This window comes from Cynocephalus volans, chromosome 8 (genome assembly GCF_027409185.1).
Source record: "Cynocephalus volans isolate mCynVol1 chromosome 8, mCynVol1.pri, whole genome shotgun sequence".
Taxonomy (NCBI): Eukaryota; Metazoa; Chordata; class Mammalia; order Dermoptera; family Cynocephalidae; genus Cynocephalus; species Cynocephalus volans.
This window is the reverse complement of record NC_084467.1, coordinates 74,023,783-74,043,584: the sequence shown is the minus strand read 5'-3', so window position 1 is coordinate 74,043,584 and position 19,802 is coordinate 74,023,783. Positions and strand designations below refer to the sequence as shown.

Sequence of the window (19,802 nt, the reverse complement as noted above, 5' to 3'; positions counted from 1 at the left end):
GACCCCCTGCCCCCACAGAGCCCGGGCCCGAGCTCTGCGGTCGTGAGGCGGGGCGGAGAGCAGGGCCCGGCGGGGTGAGCCACAGGGCGTAACAGGTGCCGCAGCCGCAGCTGCGCGCGGGCTCCGGGGATAAGGTTTTTTTCCTGTGGGTTTCTTTGGAGGTGAGGAGGAGACTCGGAGCCCCCACCCGACCAATGCAGGCGGCGGTTGTTCATTGCCTAGCAACTGGCGGAGCCAATGGGAGACGGCTGAGCCCGCGGCGCCGGCGCGCTGGGGCGGGGTGGGAACCTCGCGAACCTGCCCAGGCCGGTAGGGGCGGAGCTGGGCCCGGCCGGGGGCGGGGAAGGCGGGATCCCGCGGCGGAGGAGGGGCCGCCGCGCCTGTGCGGGCCCTCGGGGCTGCGGGAGCCGGGCTAGGGAGCCGGGCTAGGGAGCCGAGTGGTGACTGCCCGCTGCTCCCGGGAGCTGTGACGGTGAGCAGCTTCGCCCCGTGGCGGGGATTGTGACGCGTCGGGCCGGGAGGGGAGAGCTGGATCGGCGGGGCGGGAGGCAGGCGGGCGGGGGGCGGGCTCGGAGGTGAGCGCCGGCACCTGGCTCGGCGCCCCGCTGCTCGGAGCGAGGCTCCGCGCGGCCGTTGTGGCCGTTGGAGGGTGCGAGCGAGCGTTGACTCCGGCCGCGCCTGGAGGGGTAGGTGCCAGCTCGAGGACCGCTGCAGCTGGCGGTCGCAGCGCCGCGTCCACGGGGGGCTCCGGCCCGGGGCGCCTCACACCCTGTTCAGGATGGAGCGAGGGTGGGGCCTGGCGTGGGATGACGAGTGGCGCGGGGACGTGGGGGAGGAGGGGACAGCCAATTTGGGGCTGCAGTGTTTCCTTAGCAGAGGCCGTGGGACATGCGGGTTTCGTGATTTGTTCGTGCCAGCTGCAAGAGGCAGTCGTTAAAATGAGTTATTGGGTGGCCCGTCGCTGCTGCATGAGAAGAGAACCCCGATAGTGGTCTGTCAAGTTAAAAGTCTAGGGGAAGAAATACATCATCCAAAGGGAAGGCATGTGTGAAAATATTTTGATGTCGAATTTTATAGTAAACTGCAGTAAACCGAATTTTGAGCTCCCGTACCCTTTTGAGCCTGTGTTAATCGCCTAGTTATGCAAGTCAGTTGGGCCCAAGAAACGGAATCTGCTAAATAATTTGGTCTCAGCACGTGTAATACGGGAATCTTGACATTATCACCCCATTTCAGGGTCCATTTGTGCATGTCAATCTGTCATTACTAGCAACGCTGATAAAGTTCTTGTTGAATCTGAATTGAGATTTCCCTTTTCTGGACTCTATAATGGGTTGAGGATTAGAAGAGGCATTAGAAGAAGATTAGAGAGTGTGGTTCAGAAGTGTAAAGATGGGGCTTCTTGGACCTTGAATTTGCAGGGCTCCCCTAACAATTCCTATTAGAGTCCAGGTCTAGAGTTGGCTGCCAAGGATGGATGCCGTGCACCCCTTCATGGTGCAGGAGGAATTGGCTTACTGTTTAGAAGAAAACTTGGGCAGCCTTATAATTTGATCCTGAACTGGAAAGCCTGGTATAATTTGACAAGTTGAGGAGACTGAATAAAATGTGAAAAAGAGATCTGGAGAGAAGAAGAAATGCCTTTAGACTTTAGGTCAAGGTATTTCAAAATGTAGAGAAAGTTAGGTAGATGTATGAACTTGGATCTAGTCGACAAAACTTAATCTGTCAAGTCTCCTATTCTAGAGCTATCAGCCTATGGCCTAGGAAGCTTAGACTATTCATTCAAACTGAACAAGTAAGAAAAGCTAATAACTAATTTGACCCTGTCCCGCCTGCTGTCAATGAAAGTTTATCAAACAAAATGGTTCTTTTAGGATTAGGAACCTGTAGTTAAAATGAAGGCTCTTTTAGGGACTGGCTGGGCCTCTTCAGCCAAGTCATGTTATACTCTTCCTTCCCTTCTCTTTCCCCATCTGTACAGTGAAGATAATAAAGCCCTTGGGTTAAGTAACATGGGTGAAGCAGCTTAAACTTATTCTAGGATGAAATGTGAAGATCTCATAACACATTGCGCCCTGTGACAAGACTTGTTAAAGCACATTATGTTCTAAACATGCTGAGGCAGACTAAATCATGAGAAAACTAAAATGTTACTAGGAAAGGCTTCAAGTCCAACACAAAGTCAGATTATATACCTGGGCTCTCCTAAAACCTGACATAGACTGCTCTTTGGCCAACGCTGGCTATGACAGGTTTTATGAAAGTAACATTTGAGTGCCTTCTATGTATTATGCATCTAGAGATAAAAAGATAAAAAGACACTGACAAAGAATTGTGTGATTTTAATTCATTTCACATGTTTAAATTGGAGCAATTACAAAGCTTTTTAAGTGATGTTTTTTCATCTTTTACAATAGCCGTGAACGTGCCTTTTTGGTGTGACCATTTACTTATAACACAAAGAGATACTGTGGGTCTTTGGTAATGGTGATCTTATTAGCTGGTAATGAAGGTACAAGTTATCTTGAATTCATGAATTTATGGGATGAGATAGAGAAGTGTGTCATTCATTATTGGTAATGGGAAACAACCTGGAATCATTTTTGGTGGTGGGCCAGTATTATATAGTACCAGCAGATTTACTGAATTATGCTTTAATAATTTATTCTTTCAATAAACATTTTTTTTTTTTTTTTGTCGTTTTTTTCGTGACCGGCACTCAGCCAGTGAGTGCACTGGTCAGTCCTATATAGGATCCGAACCCGCGGCGGGAGCGTTGCTGTGCTCCCAGCGCAGCACTCTACCAAGTGCGCCACGGGCTCGGCCCTTTCAATAAACATTTAATAAACACTTACTAAACTGCTACTTGCTAAACTTGAGGAGGATAAAAAGATGAGTGTTGCCTTGAGGAATTTGTATTTAGGAAATTTACAGTATAGTAAGGCAGAAAGCAAGGGAAGAGAAGGCAAATATGGAAGTCTTTAGGAAAGAAAGAGATTTTCAGCTGGGTCTTGACAGAGGAGGAGGATCTGTTGACCAGGCAGCTGGTGCATTCTGCAGCAATATACAGTTGAGGAATTACAGGTGGTTTGGTAGAGTTGCACCCAGGTGGGATTGCAGTAGTGATAGGATTGGAGTACAGTGTTATGAACTTTGGCCACTAGGTGATAGGGAGCCTTTAAAAGGTTTTATTTAGGGAAATTATATTTGATTTTTACTTCAGAAGAGTATTTCCACGAAAATCAGTATTTTGAGTGTCCTTAGGACATAATCTAAGTAATATCTGAAAAATAGTCCTACACAGCAATTAGACTTGAAAAATATTTTATTGAAGTCTCTAGAAACTTTAGAAAATCAGAAATAATTCCTACAACTAACCTTTGTTGAATATCTTCTACTTTTAATATCGGGGTAGTAGAGATTCTAAGATAAATAAGATAGCTCCATTTTCAAGCAACCTGCAATTCAGCAGGAGAAATAACACAATTATAATGCACTGTGGAATCTGTCATAATGGGCATAAAAATGTCAGGTTCTAGCAATGAAGGATACTGAGATGAGAGAAATTGTCTTTCAAATTAACAAAATAAGTTCATAAGTAGAAATAATGCTGCAACCAGTTAAAATTGAGAACAATCTTAACTAAAATGTCTACAATTTTCATATATTAACTCTTGCTTCACATGCTTCCTTCCCTCACTCATATTCTCTTAAGTCAAATTTTCGGTCTGACTACCATACTACTAGCTATGTGACCTTGTGCCTTAGTTGTTTCATTTGTAAGTAAGGGATAATAATGATAATATCTACTTCATAGAGTTGTGCTTATTAGGTAAATATGTTAGTATACAGAACAGTGCCTGGGAAAATACTTTATACTTATTGAACACTCAATATTTTTATTTCTTATAAAAATGCTGTAATTGAATAAAAACTGACTTAAGGATAGGATTTTTCTTTGAGTCATTAATGGACCTATCCATAAGCATCTAATAATGCCTTTACATTCCAAGAAGTTAAATATATTCTGCTAAGCAAAGCTTCTTGAACAAGGGATCTTTATTTCCTTATTTGCTGATCACCTTTTAAATCTGATTTCCACTTTTACCCCTCAACTTTGTCATAAAGTCTCTAATTGCCAAGTCTAACGATTTTTTTTATTCAAAACCTGTACACTCTATGGCATTTGCTGCTGTTTATCTACCACCCACTTAAAATTTTCTTCTCTCTTGGCTTTCCTGAAGCCCAGTCTCCCCTTGTGTTTATATCTCTTACATGTAAGTCTCCTTCACTCACTCATGTTGATGTTCTTCAGAGTTCTTTGTGCTGCCCTTTTTTTCTTTATGGATCCAACTAATACATAGATGCCGATGACTCCTGGATCTCCTCTGTCTTTTGATCTGAATGACCTAGAGCTTATCGTCATTTTAATGTCTCGTGAACGCATCTCTAAACCCAGTAAGTTCCGCCCTGAACTCATAATCTCCACATACTTACCCAAATAGTTTTATTAACCTTACTCCTTGTTCTGTTTATCTAAATGACATGATTACCTGTCTAGTAGCAAAACAGGTTTTTTGTTTTTGTTTTTTTTTAAAAAAAGATGACTGGTAAGGGGATCTTAACCCTTGACTTGGTGTTGTCAGCACCACGCTCTCCCAAGTGAGCTAACCGGCCATCCCTATATAGGGATCTGAACCCGTGGGCTTGGTGTTATCAGCACCACACTCTCTCAAGTGAGCCACGGGCCGGCCCTCTATACAGCTTTTTACAGGAGAGAATAAATATCTGCCTTTTTGTGTACTTGTCCGCATGTTCTTTCCAACTTTTGAAGTATTTTTTTTTATCTGTCTTTCACTATTCTCATTGTCACTGGCTTAGTCAGCCAGCCAGTCCCTGACCATTAATTGCCCAGTTTGCTATAATACCTTTCTTGAAGAATTTTTTCATATTATAAAAGTAATGCATGCTTTTTGTCATTTAAAAAGGGGGGATTAAAAACCAAAGAGTATTTTTAAAAAATTATTTGGTGTAGTTTCCTGGAATACAGTGAGCACTGAAAAAACATTTTTGTACCAGGGCTGCTGAGAATGGAACTTATTTTTGAAACATTAAGTTTGGAGGACATTGGGCTAAGAAAAAAAGAATTGTAGGACTAAATATGATTTTAAAAGCATATGCGGAGTCTAATGAGTGGCCAGTAGATACTTATGATCCAAGATGGATACCAACCATTGCATATACTTTTTATATGAGTCTTGATTTTATCAGTCTTTTGCCAGTTAGTTGTAATATGGTTATGTTTTCTTGTCTAAAAGATGGCACCTTCAACATTATTCTTTCTATTCTCTATCCAAATATTAGGAATATCCCTTAACATAGAATCTAGAATATAAAAACAAGACAGCATCTTAGAAAATCATCTGTAAGTACAAACTCTTGTCAGACATGTTATTTTGTAATGAGGAGATAGACTCAGAGGACTTATATCCATTGCTTAGGATACTTGTGGAGTGTCAAGAGGAGACCAGGATCTATGAGGCTTTGGAGTCATAAATAGCTAGTTTTTATTCTTACCTTCCAGGTTAAGTAGCTGAGTTTTTACTCCTACCTTTCAGATTTGTAACCGTGGGTAAGTTACCTAATCTCTCTCTTCCATCAATAAAATAATGTTATATCTACTCATTCTTAGGGTCATTGTAAGGGTTAAATAACATAGCTAATGAGCCACATCTGGCGTGCAATAGATGCACATCATCTTCTCTCCTACCAGTTTCACATAATTAGCTAGTTAGTTCAGGAGTTCTTAACTTCCAGTCCATGGATCCTTTGCAAATGGATGGCTTCATAGATTCTCTGAAACTGTAGTCCAAACTGACTGTTTTTGTACTTTTAAGCGGAGAGGGTCATTGGCTTGGGGGTCTGTGACCTAAAACAGTTTAACCCCTGAGTTGGCAGTAAGACCTAGGACCCAGGGCTCCACCGCCTCCACAGCCAGGCTGACTGGGTAGAATTTAGAATTGTTTGAAATATTTGAGAAACAGTACATATTTTTTTAAAAAAATTTTAAGGACTTCAGGTGCAAAGAATTAGATTAGTTTATACTCCTTGGCTAATGACATATTCTCTTAATTGGTCTATTTATTTGTTTTAACAATAGGCATCACCTTACATAAAGCTAGGACACTGACAACCTCTATAGAATGGTACTTCAAAAAGTTCCCAGAAAAACAGAGTTAAAAGATAATACAAATCTTTCCACAACTGTTTTTTTCCATTTTATTAAATTTATTTTTCTTAATTCACACATAATAATTGTATATATTTATGGGGTACATTGTGATATTTGGGTACATGTGTACAATGTGCAGTGATCAAATTGAGGTAATTAGCATATCCATCACCTCAAAAATTGGTCATTTCTTTGTGTTGAGACCAAAGTCCTCTCTACTAGCAATTTGAAATTGTACTATAAATCGTTAACTGTAGTCTCCCTACAGTGCTGTAGAACACTAGAACTTATTCTTCCTATTTAGCTGCAATTTTGTAGCCATTGACCACCCTCTCCCCATCCCTCACTCCCCCCTGCCCTTATCAGTCTCTGGTAATCACTGTTCTGTTCTCTACTTCTATGACAGCTTCTTAAAGTACCCTTGTATCGCCACGTGGGCACCTCTATCACTTTTTCCTACTTTCCTAACCTGAGGCAACTATTTACTGAATCCTATATTCATTGTTCCCTTGGTGTCTTTTAAAATACAGTTTTATTGCATGTATATGTTTTCCATACACATAAAAACTATATGTTACATGCTCTGTCTTCTGACACGTTTTTCACTTAATGCTAAAGTTCATCTATATTGTGTGTCACTGAAGTTTTCTGATTGCTGCGTAATATTCCATATTGCAAATACATCACAGTTTATTCATTCTCCTCTTGATGGGTATTTTGGATTGTTTCCAGCCATTACGTTCTTGTCTACTCTGCTGTTGTGAAGAATGCTGTTGTTTATGTACACAGCTCCTGGCGTGTATATGCAAGAGTTTCTCTTAGGTTTTACCTAGGAGTGGACTTGCTGGGTTGTAGAGTATGTGAATAGGATATATGAATGGTCAATTGACATATTGTTTGTTTTTCAAAGGTTCCTGCTACCCTCGAAGGTTTGATAAGCTTGTTTAGTCAGGCATTCCCTAGGACTATTATTTTCAACCTTCATTTAGTATTTTGGAAACTTATACATTATTCTTGGAATCCATTTTGTTTTGTAGGATCCTGAGGTAAGAATTCCTTTTTCATATTCTGTAATCTAAACTGCATAAATAGAATAATGATTTATACTGAACCACGTTCTGTAGAATCCAGCGATGATTATGCATCAGAATCGCATGGAGGTCCTCTTACAACACTAATTTTTGAGTCCCACCCCCAGAGTTTCTGAATCTGTACCACTGAAGTGGAACTCTAGAATTTGCATTTTTAACAAGTTCCCAAGTGATGTTGATGCTGCTGGCACCCGGACCACACATTGAAAACTATAAGCAATGATTAAATTTGGGCTAAATCACTGAAAAAAATGTTAGCAGATTCGTGAATTATGTTTGGTTTCTTTGTTATTTCCAATGCCTTTAGTGAATGTTACTTCTGTAATTATTTTTAAAATGAAATACCAATAAATAGTAATTTTTTAATTTGATTTGGACTTCTTAGCTGATTTTTAACCTTAAAAGGTAAGAGAGACTCTAAAATATTGCATCTTTTTTTCTTTCTATTTAATAATCCTCTTGTAAGATTATTATTGCTGCTATCCCTATGTATGCACTGGAAGAATATGAAATTTATGTAATGTCTCTAAATTATCATGTTTTTGATTCATACCCTGAATCACCTTGCTGCTTCCTTGAGCTAGCACCAATCAAGACTAGATTGAAAGTCCTTCTATGTTTCAGCATGGCTAAAGTGTTAAGACTTATCTATCGTAATATTATAGTGGTATACCTTACATTAATATATGATTGAATTTAGTTGGACATTATTGGGTTCCTATCATTGGTCAATAATGGTACCTCACATCAAGGTAGGGTGTAGAGAGTACCATGACACAGGCCTACTGACTAGGAATTTGGTTTAGGTAGTGGGAGAGAAGTTTCCTTACAGTTAGATCTGTACTGTAATAGAGTCAATGCAAAGTGTTCTGGAAACAAGAAGAGAAGGTGATGGTTGGGGAAAGCCTGGTAATTTGGGCTCTATATTCACTAGATTTTTCAAAAAGTTTTTTTTGAAATGCTACTACACTTAAAATATTAAGTATGCTTTTACGCAGTTCACATTCCAGTTATTCAATTGGAATAATTCTATCTGATTATAATTTAGTCTCAAGGTGAGGTGGTAGAGAAGAAAGTACCTATGTGTCTGTTCAGTTTGAAAAAGTAGGTCCCATATTATATACTCCCTCCTCTCCTACAATAAAGACAGTAGAGTATAATGATTAAATGTGCTGTACTAGCAGAGTTTGAATCTTGGCTTTGTCATATTCTAGCTATGTGATCTTGGGCAAGAAAACTCTTTGGACTTCAGTTTCCTCATTTGTAATAGGGGAAAGTAAATATGTATTTGGATTATTGTAAGATTGAGTAAGTTAATACATGTAAAATAATTAAAATTGTTCTAAGTAAATGGTATAGGCTTAATAAATTTTGTTACTTTGTTGTTATTAAATTTAGGTAGAATCTCCTTTGCTAAATATTGGGTTTTAAAGTCAGTGTATGCACAATCTGTTATAAAACTGTGAAGATATAATTTTGATATAAATAGCTGTATTCAATTCCATATTGGGTCCCATGAGAAATGTAAAAATCATAGATATTCAAACGGAAAATTCTTTAAAAATTATCTAGTTTGACCTCCTAACTCTACAGATGTGGAAACTGAAACCCAAAGAAATTATGACCAGTTCAAGCTTGCTCAGTAAATGATAGAAATGTTGCTGAGAACCACATCCCCTGACACTCCATCTGGTGCTCTTTCAATAGCCTGTGTAGCCTCGCTGAAGTGACAATGCCCTGAAAAAACTAAGAGTTTAATTGGAGACTAAAACATATGAAAACATTAGCAATAAAAAGACTAAAACATATGAAAATATTAGCAATAAAAAGTCAATGCATAACGAAATATCAGATGGTGTGCCTAGGCTCTTAAGTACATTCCTTATATAACTGCATGAGCTGCTCTCTTGAAGCAAAAATGTACCTTATTAGTTGCTTGGTGCATAGAAGTTTGAATAGTGTAAGAACATTTTTTTGGAGAGATTCTTAATGGTTATAAATGTTGGTCTCCCTCTTCTTTTTTCCTACCCAGGTTGGATTATTAATTGATCCGGGGGGAAGTCCACCTTTGCGAGGTCTGCCAGTACTCCATGACTTTACTCTTCATAACAGTTGAGGAAAAGTCTGGCTTCTGTGTTTATGTTCCCCACCTCCCTGATGGGCTAGACCCCCACAGACATTGCCATAGACGTTCTCTGACATAGAAGGGCATCAGTGTGAAGACTGTATTATCTTTGCTTATAAGAATGCATGAATATGTGTAATAAGTGCTAGAAGTGTACTTGATTTGTGGAGTATGCCATTTGTCTAGTTGAGATTTCCACTAAAAGGCAGGTGTGCTGCTGTCTGGGATTGAGCTGAGCGTGCTTTCACACACATTATCTCATTTAACTCTGCTTGAGTCCCTGCCTCTAAAAATTTTACAGAATAAAAATAAATAAATAAATAAATAAAATAAAAATTTTACAGAATAATATATGCTCCTAAAACATTCAAGCTACTGTATATTAAGGTGTACTGTGGAAGAAGTGAAAGCCCTGGCCTTCCACCTCTCCCTATATCCAACCATCCCATCCCCAGAAATGTCTTTGGTAACAGTTTGTAATATTTCCAGACCTTTCTCTTAAATGTATATAGATAGTTTGGTTTTAACAAAAAATGGTAATCATACTATTCTCATTAATCCATAACTTCTTTTTTCATGCTATACATGCAGATCTACTTTAGTTTTTAGTAATCCAAGAGTAGCCCTTCTTCTGGGAAGATTAATATCCATCAAGATCTAGTGTCTTGCCATTACGAATAACACTACAGCCAACACTGTCCTTGTATGTTATGCTTGCTCACTTGTATACCTAGTAATATAATTGATTAGGGGAAAGATTTAAGCATTTTCAATTTTTGTAAACTGCTAGATTGCCCTCTAAATCTACAAACTACTGACCTCTGATAAAGTTCTATTTCTCTTATCTGTGTAGTTTTCTAACCAGTTTTTGCCCAACAGGGCTGCTTGCCTTCTTGTTGAGATACTGTAGATTCATTTTTCATTACTTATGCCATTCTACAATTAGTTTTGGTGCTTGAGATGGTGCTGTTCGTCCCCATTGTCTCTGCTTACCATCACTGTAACTGCCTTTTAAAAACATGGGTTTTCTTTGTTATTATATGAAACAATTTGGAAGACACACAAAAAAGTAAAAATTATCCATAATATCTTCTGTGTGTGTATGAAAGCACGTAAAGAAAGGAAAGAAGGTCCTGCCCCTGCCTCTCTCCTTTCTGCTCCCAGGTTGGTCTTTCCTTCCAGTTTTTTCTGTTCTAATACAAACTTTTATCTTTATAGAGCAGAATTTATACCTATGCATATACACTCACATATAGTTTTGGTTTTCTTTTTTAAGATCAAATAAGATCATATTAGATACTGCTCCGCAACTTTTTGTTATTACTTAACAGAATAGCATGGAAACTTTTTCAACTTAGTAAAATAGCTAATAATAGCTGATATTTACTGTGCACTTAGCATGTCCCCAAGACCTTGTTTTAAGCCTTTTACATGCATAAGCCTATTTAATAAATTGTGGTTAAATAGTAAATTTATTTAACTACATAATAATCCTTTAGGGTGAAGACTGTTTTTACTCCCCTTTTGAAGATGAGGAAAATGAGGCCAGGAGAAGATACCTGTTCAAGATAACTTCATTTGTAAGTGGGGGAGTTGGGGTTTGAGACCAGGTCTCACTTTGGATTCTGTGCTTTTAACCATTATGCCTCCTGTTTCTCTTACTACATCAGTAATTGGTTTAAGGGTATGTAAGAATTTAAAGTACAGCCTGTAGCTCCCTGCTCCATAAGCTAATGAGAGTCGCTTTCTAATGACAAATTTTGGCTAGGCACTCCACTGAGATTGTATCCCTTGACCCAAAGGGATACACACGAAATATTTTACCATAATTTGCATCTTCACACTCTTTAATGCAGTCTGCCCAAATGGGAGATATGATTTGAAGACCTTCCTAAGCTTCTCAGTCTCTGAAGCAGCAGTATGTGATGGTTAAGAGAATGGGCTCTGCAGTCTGGGGTGGGGTGTGGGATGGGGATTGGAAAATTGGCCCTGTCACTTCCTGGCTCTGTGATGTTGAGTAAGTTACCTAACCTCTCTGCCTCAATTTCCTTATCTGTAAAGGGGAAAAATAGTATAACACATAGGGTGGTTGTGAAGATTGATTTCATAACATATGTAAAGCACTTGGAATAGCACCTGGCACATGTGTTTGTTAAATCAATATCCTATGTCCTAGTTATACTGTGCTTAGACTTTTGCCTGTCTCATTAAATACCCACAACAAACCTGAGAAGAGTAGGTATTATCACCCCATTTTATAGGTCAGGAAACCAGCTAGGACAGAAAGTCTACAATAAATGACTTAGGATATGACCCTTGTCTGTTGACTCAGGCCTCTGAGGCTTGCATTTGTTTGTGCTATACTCCCCACCTACAAATCCTCCGAATAGCCTCAGACTCAGCAAGAAGGCAGATTATTAGGGTAATGCCAATTCTTGAGGTTCAGGCACTCAGATATATATTAAAATCTAGTTTATGAAGAAAAACTTGTTTCTGTGGGAAAAATATTATTAAATTACGCCACTCAGATAAAATACTTTAGATTTTAAATTTGTAAAAAGTAAATAAAAAATTTGTAAAAAGTAGAATTTCTAAGAGGTTGAATGTAGTGTATTTCCGTATTGATAGGCACATCCAAATGGTTTTAAGGTAGCAGAGGTATTTATAATGGAATTAAAAGCTATAGTCTCTTTTGGAACAAAATTATAGTAGAAAGTAGTATTAATGTTTTAAATAATCATAAGATATTTAGTTTTTCAGGGTAATAACATCTATTTAAAGTACACTGGTAACTAAATTCTTAAGTTTTATGATTGAAATTATAAGATAGGACTAATGTTAAAAGACTTAATTTTTAACAGGGCCATCCCGTGGCTTACTTGGGAGAGGGTGGTGCTGATAACACCAAGGCCACGGGTTCGGATCCCTGTGTAGGGATAGCCCGTTGGCTTAGTTGGGAGAACGTGGTGCTGCCAACACCTAGTCAAGGGTTATGATCCCCTTAACCGGTCATCTTTAAAAAAAAAAAAAAGACTTAGTTTTAACAATTTTATTTTCTTAAACAGTTTGGTTACTCCGACTTTATGAGATTTTAGCAGACTTTAGTTAGCTATTTGTGAAAAATCCTGAGCAATCTTTAGAAGCCCAGATGGTATGATGTTACTATGTTCTTGTATAATGGAATACTATTATTTTCTGACAATTAAAGTTTGTTTTAGAATTCTGATTAGGTAGGCAGTTGGGCCTTCTCAAGTTTGAATTTCAAGTGAGCTTGAAAATTACACTTAAAATAGTGTACTGTATGAACGAAATCATGTAATCAAGATACTGTGTTTCTTCTGAGCTCTCTTTGAGTTTGTAGATGTGTAAGAGATTTGGGAGATAAAGAGAACAAGAGAAATGGAACTCGAGTAAATACTTTTCTCTAAAGAATCGACTCATCTCTTGTACCTCTTCCACTGCTGTTGTTCTTTTTCCACTTTTGCTTGCCAGAATGAACATATTAATTTATCAGCTATTTACTTGAGAATTCTTTGATTATTGTGTCTGTTAATATTAGTGTGGGAGGGAATACAAAGATGTAAAAATGTGTGGTACTTGAGAGTGTAGCTGGGAAAGATGAAACAAACTAGTAAACATATGGAGGGCTTAGTGAATAGAGCTTTGTGGGCTAGAGTGGTTGGAGAAGGCTATGTGGAGGGGATGATGGTGGTTGAGCTGTGCTTTGAAAAAGCATTAATTTGGGGATAGGTGCAAGGAGAAAGCACAGATGGAGGCACAGAGGCTGAAGTGAGTGTGCCATATGGGGGCTTAGTTCATTTTATAAACATTTACTGAGGATCTACTATATTTCAGGAACTGTTGGATACAATGATGAATATATCCCCTACCCTCTAAAAGTTCATAAACTAGTGGGGGATGCATCCAACTATAATATGGAATGATTAATTGTAATACTGGATTAAAACTGATCAGTTGCATTTATAGTGTATGGTATCATTTTTAGTTATTTCAGCAGGAGACACATAAATTTTGGAGTCAGTAAGTTTTAGAAGGGACCCAAATGTATTGTATATACATTTAAACTTTTATTTGTTATGTATTGCTGCTTAACAGATTACCCCAAAATTTAGCAGCTTAGAACAAGCATTTATTATTTCACAATTGCTATGAGTCAGGAATCTGGGCACGGCTTAGCTGGGTGCCTCTGGCTCAGGATCCCTCACTAGCTGCCGTCAAGGTGTTTGGCCAGGGCTGCTGTAATCTCAAGGTTTGACGAGGTCATATCTACTTCCAAATTCACTCATATGGCTCTCAGCACGCCTCAAGTCCTGTTGGCCACACACATCAGTTCCTTGGTACATTGGCCTCTCACAGTAGCTTGTTTCCCCAGAAAGAGGGATCTGAGAGACAGTGAGTGAAAAACGACCCCAAATAGAAGCCATATCCTTTTTATAACCTAATTTTGGAAGTGAAATCCCATCACTTATGCTGTATTCTATTTGTTAGAAGCTAGTCACTAAATCTAGCCCATCCTCAAGGAGCAGAATAATCCAAGGGTGTGTACACCAGGAGACAGGAATAACTGGGGGTCATATTAGAGGCTTCCTACCCCAAAGCTCTACAAGTTATTGATGTGTATTGAGAACCTCTGAATCTTTGGGCTAGAAGGAAGATGAACTAGTAAAGGAAATTTTCTGATAGAAAAAAACAGGTGTGGTTAACCTGAACCACAAATGTTTTTGCTAAAGGCCTGTAAACTTAGTTTCAATGTTGTAATAATATATACTTTAGGATAGAGAAGTGTTTATGAGAACAAAACTATTATTTGTGACAAAGTAGAGATAAATTTTATAGGGGTGCCTCAGTTTAGATAATAGATAAATTCCTATAGTTCCTGTAAGAATTGTGTGCTCTGGCTGGCCAGTTGCTCGGTTGGAGTGTGGTGCTGATAATACCAAGGTCAAGGGTTTGGATCCTGTACTGGCTAGCTGCCAGTATGTGCTCTGAATTATATGCTCTGAATGGAATCATTTAAAATGGATTACAGGAACTCAGTCTTTTAAAGGATCTTGATGGAAATCTTTTTGGTTTTATTCTACTTTCAATTGCTGTATGTATATTTATGTGTACAGTGTTGAAAGGTTGGAAGTGACAGAATGAAGAGAACACAAAGTTTTGAAAACTGAGATTTCTGTCCTGGATTCCTACCCAATTAGAAATGTGACGTTGGGAAGTTGTGTTGATCTCTCTTGAGTCCAGGTTTCCTATCTGTGATACAGGGGGAAAAAATGAAAATACATTGGCATGAAGAATGATAGATTTATGAAACTCAACATCATTTTCTTTCAGAAAGGGTACAATTACATTAAGTTTAAATGTCTCACTGCTTCACAGTTTTCTGTCTGGATTCTAATCTAGAAAATGTTACTAGATAATTCTTAAGCTCTGCATAATCATTTTACCCAGAAAAGTCCACAGGACCGTTGCTTACTTTACACAGGAAGTATATGGCATTGGTACTTTGGAAACTGTAACAATACAAAGGGAAGACAGAATAGTTGAAAAGTACTTACTGTCTCAAGAGTAGTAAAATAACATTTTTACTGAAATTAGTGTAATTAGTAAGATTTTCTATTATGAAGACTTATTGATTGGAATCTACATTGAGAAGTACTTTGAGGAAGTTTATCAGATGGCTGTATACATGTCAACCACCAGTAGTGCACCAAACTATGTTTCTGTGATGTTGAGAATAGGAAAAGAGAATTCTTATTTATGTATGGATTACTGTATAGAGTTTTTTCCTTGCTTTAATGTATTTTAAGATTGTTCCTCAACAGTTTTAGATGTATGAAATGACTTTTACCAGGTATTTAAATTCTTTAATGTTCAAGTTTTGTTTATAAAATTCACTTGTGAATGTGACCCATTTTGGAATTTGGGCAGCTACCCTGACTAATAGTATATAGAGAGAATTTTAGGTTACATATTATTTGAACCAAAACACAATTCACTGTTCACTTTTTTCTTCTAATGAAACTATACTAACAATGCTAATATAACTAAGTTCGTTCTTATATGACGTCTCATGGCTAATCATGTCCACTATATAAGGGTTCATTATGACTGATAAACCTGTAATATGAAACTGTGTTCCAGTCCCAGGTTTGTAATAGAGTTCTTCTTGGCTGTTTTTCAAGCTTTCAAGTTGAAATGGACTTGTTATGTTAATAGATTTATGCAGAGCAAAGATGATTCTGTTACTTTTTTTTTTCTTTTGAAATTAACATTGACTTATTTTGACATCTTAAAAAAGAGTTTACAGCCTTCAACAATGAACTTTTAGCTGTGATTGAGCTAAAATATATATATTTTGTATTATATTTTGCTTAAATTAGCCTCTTGGTTTTGTGGGAGTATATTGATTAAAAGTCTTATGTCTGTTTTCTTGGAAAAACTGGTTGGGTAACTTTTCTTTTATCACAAGTCTCTTACTGTATAATTCGTTACATCACTAAACAGAAGATGATTCATGGAAACTTTTAGATTTTATGGAAACATGTACTGTTAATAAGTTCTTTGTTTCATAGGATTTTGTCCAGCTAGGCTACAGGGGCTAGAATTCTCACAGTGCCAGTTGTCTAGCTACATGACCACGCCAGTTGTCGGGCTCTTTTACCTGCTGGTAATCCTGCACCAACTGGGCCGATTGTCAAGCTAAGGCTGGGTCTGGAGCTCCCTGACCCAAGCCCATTCACAGACTGGGTCACAAACCCTTCATACACCAGGCTGGGTCACCAGACCCCACACATGCCAGGCCAGGTCACCAGATCTCTTCACACAGGTTGATGAGCTAGGTAACTGGCCAAAAGGTCCTTGGAGCCATAGGTTGGAAAACATGGCTGCGCTGGGTGGATGCCTGAGACAGACTCCCGCCTGCCTGGTTCACTAAAACTCTCCCCCCCCACCCCCCCACTCTCTCCCTCTCTCTACAAGAATAGCAACAAAACTAAAAAGATACATTGGCGCACATGCACACTAACTCCACACACACACACACACACACACACACACACACACACACACACACACACACACACACACACACACACACACACACACACACACACACACACACACACACACACACACACACACACACACACACACACACACTTTGCTTACAAAGGATGCTGAACCACACCCAACTGGACCCGAGGTGAGGGCCCTGACCAAACTATTCCATTTTCCCAACAGATTTCAAAATGGAGTTTTGGTTTTCATTGTGCATATTTAACTGGATATTTTGCAGGGTTTGTTTTATTTTTTGGTTTTTTTTAATTAACAGGACAGAGAACAATTCACTGTCCAAAACCTGTAGACACTGGAGAGCTAAATTTACAGAGAAACTGACTTAAATTACAATTTTAAGGAATGGATGTGTAAGACAAATTTTGGTGTTTGATTTTTCTGTATGAGTAGAAAAGACTCTCAGGGCACTATTGTGTCTTATTTGCAAATATCTTAACAATTGAACAAAAAAGCTTGGGAAGGTGCCTATTTCTGTTTTCTTCCGATCTTGTTCCTCTCTCCAACCTATCAGTTACAAAGAATTAGCCTGCTTCCTAATGTATTTTTGTAAGGATGTCTGTCTCTAGATCTTCTAAGGATCTGTGTTCAACTTTTATTAAGAGCAGCAGTGCATTTTGTTACGGGTTTTAGAATCCTGTAACTTATACCAAATAGTCCTGTGTCTATATGATAACAACTAATATTATGCATGTCCTGTATGCCAGGCAATGTGCTAAATACTTTATGTGCATTAATCTTCAGGGGAAACTTATGAAGTAAGTGTTATTATGGTAATTTATCAATAAGGAAACTAAGGCTCAGAGAAGTAGTTTACCCAAAGCAGTACTGCCTTAGAATACAGTTGCCCCAGCCCTCCATATCCGCAGATTAGTTCTAGGACACGCCCACCCACCACCACCACCAAAATCCATGGATGCTTAAGACCATTAGTTGGCCCTCCTTATCCTCACATTCCATCTCCATGGATTCAACTGTCTGTGGCTTGAAAATACTGTATTTTCAATTGGAGTATGTTTTTGACTATAGATGGGTTTACTGTCCCTTGGATTCTGTTTTACTTATAGCTGCTATCTCTGAAAGCCAAAGCAAAATCCATGTCTTTCTTATTTTGGTGCAAACTCAACCATTATCCTGCTCACCTTGTTGCTGAAGGCACATATTTAAGGACAATGGGAAGTGCAAAATAGTTCAAGGTGTCCTTCCTTACCAAAGCACGTGAGTAGAAAAGTGATGAAAGATCAGTGCCAGACTGGAAAATCTTCTGTGTGTGACATGATAACATATAACACAACTTCATCTGTGTTAGTATATAATCATGCATTGCATGACTACAGGGATATGTTCTGAGAAATGCATCGTTAGGTGATTTCATCGCTGTGAACACCATAGGGTGTACTTATACAAACCTAGACGGTAAAGTCTACCAACACCTAGGCTGTATGGTAGAGCCACCATCATTATGTAGTCCCTTGTTAACTGAAACATCATTATGTATATGTCACATGACCACATTGAGTATGCTGCTGTATCACTTAGGAATCATCCTTGATTTTACTTTTGCCCACATTTCAATATTTGTGTGAGTCCTGAAGGTTCTGTCTCCACAACACATCCCTAATTCATTCACCTGTTTCTGCTTCCATTGTTAGAACTGTAATGTAACATTGGTTTTCTTGCCTGTTCTGTTGCAGTGACCTCTTGATTTCTTCCAGCCTTTACTGTTGTCCACATGTAATCTATTCATAGAGTAGCCAGAGTGATCTTTCTTAACATGTAAAGGAGGTCATTTTACTTTGCTGTCTAAAAAGAGCCCTTCAATAGCTTTTCATTCCGGTTTAGGGAAAATCCAACCTTCTACCCTCCAGCCTTGCTTACTGTGCTTCAAACACATTGACATTCTGTTTCTTTGCCCCCATAGATTTGTCACCCCTCTTCCCCTGGGTGACAGAGCTGCAAAGGATTACTCAAAGCCCATCTCTTCTGAGCAGTGAGAAGCCCCGAAGTGGTTAATTTACCCAAACCCACAAGAGAGAGGCATTTCTTTCATTTGGGACATTAACCACGAATTGGGGTTCTCTTCCTGCATTTATTCTCCAGCCCAGGAAGTTATAGTAAGAGACATAGGTGGGGTTATAGTTTAACAACATAGGCTGGTAACTTTCAGTGAAACAAGCTAGATGACATTCCATAAGGCAGGAAGAGACATAGGTGGGCTTAAAGTTTTAAAAAGTTTAACAATAGAAGCTGGTAACATTCAGTAAAAACAAGTCAGATGACATTGTATTAGGCAATTAAGTGGTCCACCAACAAAAGCTTGATCTTAGCAAACATTCCCTTCTTACAGCAATTTCCCAGTATCTTTACATATCAATCAGTAACTTGTCTGTCTTTGAACCAGCAGCCTTGCTGTGTTACAACTCTTTATCTTACAACAGAGACTCAATAGCCTGGGGAAAATTTCCTGTTTTTTGTAAGGTCAATATTTGAAACTGCAAGGCTTTGGAAAACCAGGCCCTGTGAAGTACATATGCTCTATGCATCCTCTACAACCTTCTTTATGTTTTTTATACTTAGTAAGTTCATTTCTATCTTAGGTCTCTGTACCTGCTATTTCCTCTACCTGTGCTGCTCTGGTCATTGATTTTCTTGTGGCTGACTCCCTACCATTTAGGTCTCAGTTCACATATTGCCATCTGGATGTAGCCTTCCCTGGCTTATCTATATATCCTTCCCTGACTTGTCTAATATTTTTAAACACTCATATTATTGTGTTTTATTTTCTTTATAATTTTTATCACTCTGAGTGTTATTTTAATTTACTGCTTGCTTATTTAGTATCTATTTCTACCCCCATCAGAATGTGAACTTCTTGAGAACAAGGCCTCACCTGTGCCTAGAAAAATGTGCCTGGCAAGTAGTAGGAGCTCAGCTATATTTATTGAATAAATGAAAAATTTACTCTAACTTTAACATTATATTGTGAATATTTTCCCATAATATTAAATATTCAGAACAGGAGTTGTGAACTCATGATCCATTGTACAGATCTGCCCTAAAGACACATTTTATTTGGCTTATTACATAGTGGTGTTGTTTGAGGTGTAACTTAGTCAAGTGCACAGATCTTAAGTGTACAACTAGATGAATTGTACTTATGTGTCCACCCCTGTAACCACCTCTCAGATCAAGATGTAGAACATTTCTCCTCCAGCCACTCCCCGTTCCCACAGGATAACTTGCATAGTGTTAACATTTT

General features: G+C 38.6%; 1 protein-coding gene across 5 annotated transcripts in view; it reads left to right on the top strand.

Moving 5' to 3' along the window:
* Window positions 1–367: 367 nt before the first annotated feature.
* SSX2IP (SSX family member 2 interacting protein) overlaps window positions 368–19,802 on the top strand; it is a 49,428-nt gene continuing 29,993 nt past the window's right edge. For 3 of the 5 annotated variants that reach the window (XR_010024200.1, XM_063104984.1, XM_063104981.1), the window contains exons 1-2: window positions 368–472; window positions 10,951–11,031. The gene's annotated coding sequence lies outside the window, so the exon portion shown is untranslated. Of the gene's footprint in view, window positions 473–9,358; window positions 9,438–10,950; window positions 11,032–19,802 lie in introns of all 5 variants that reach the window. The other 2 variants (XM_063104982.1, XM_063104983.1) reach the window with 2 other exon arrangements.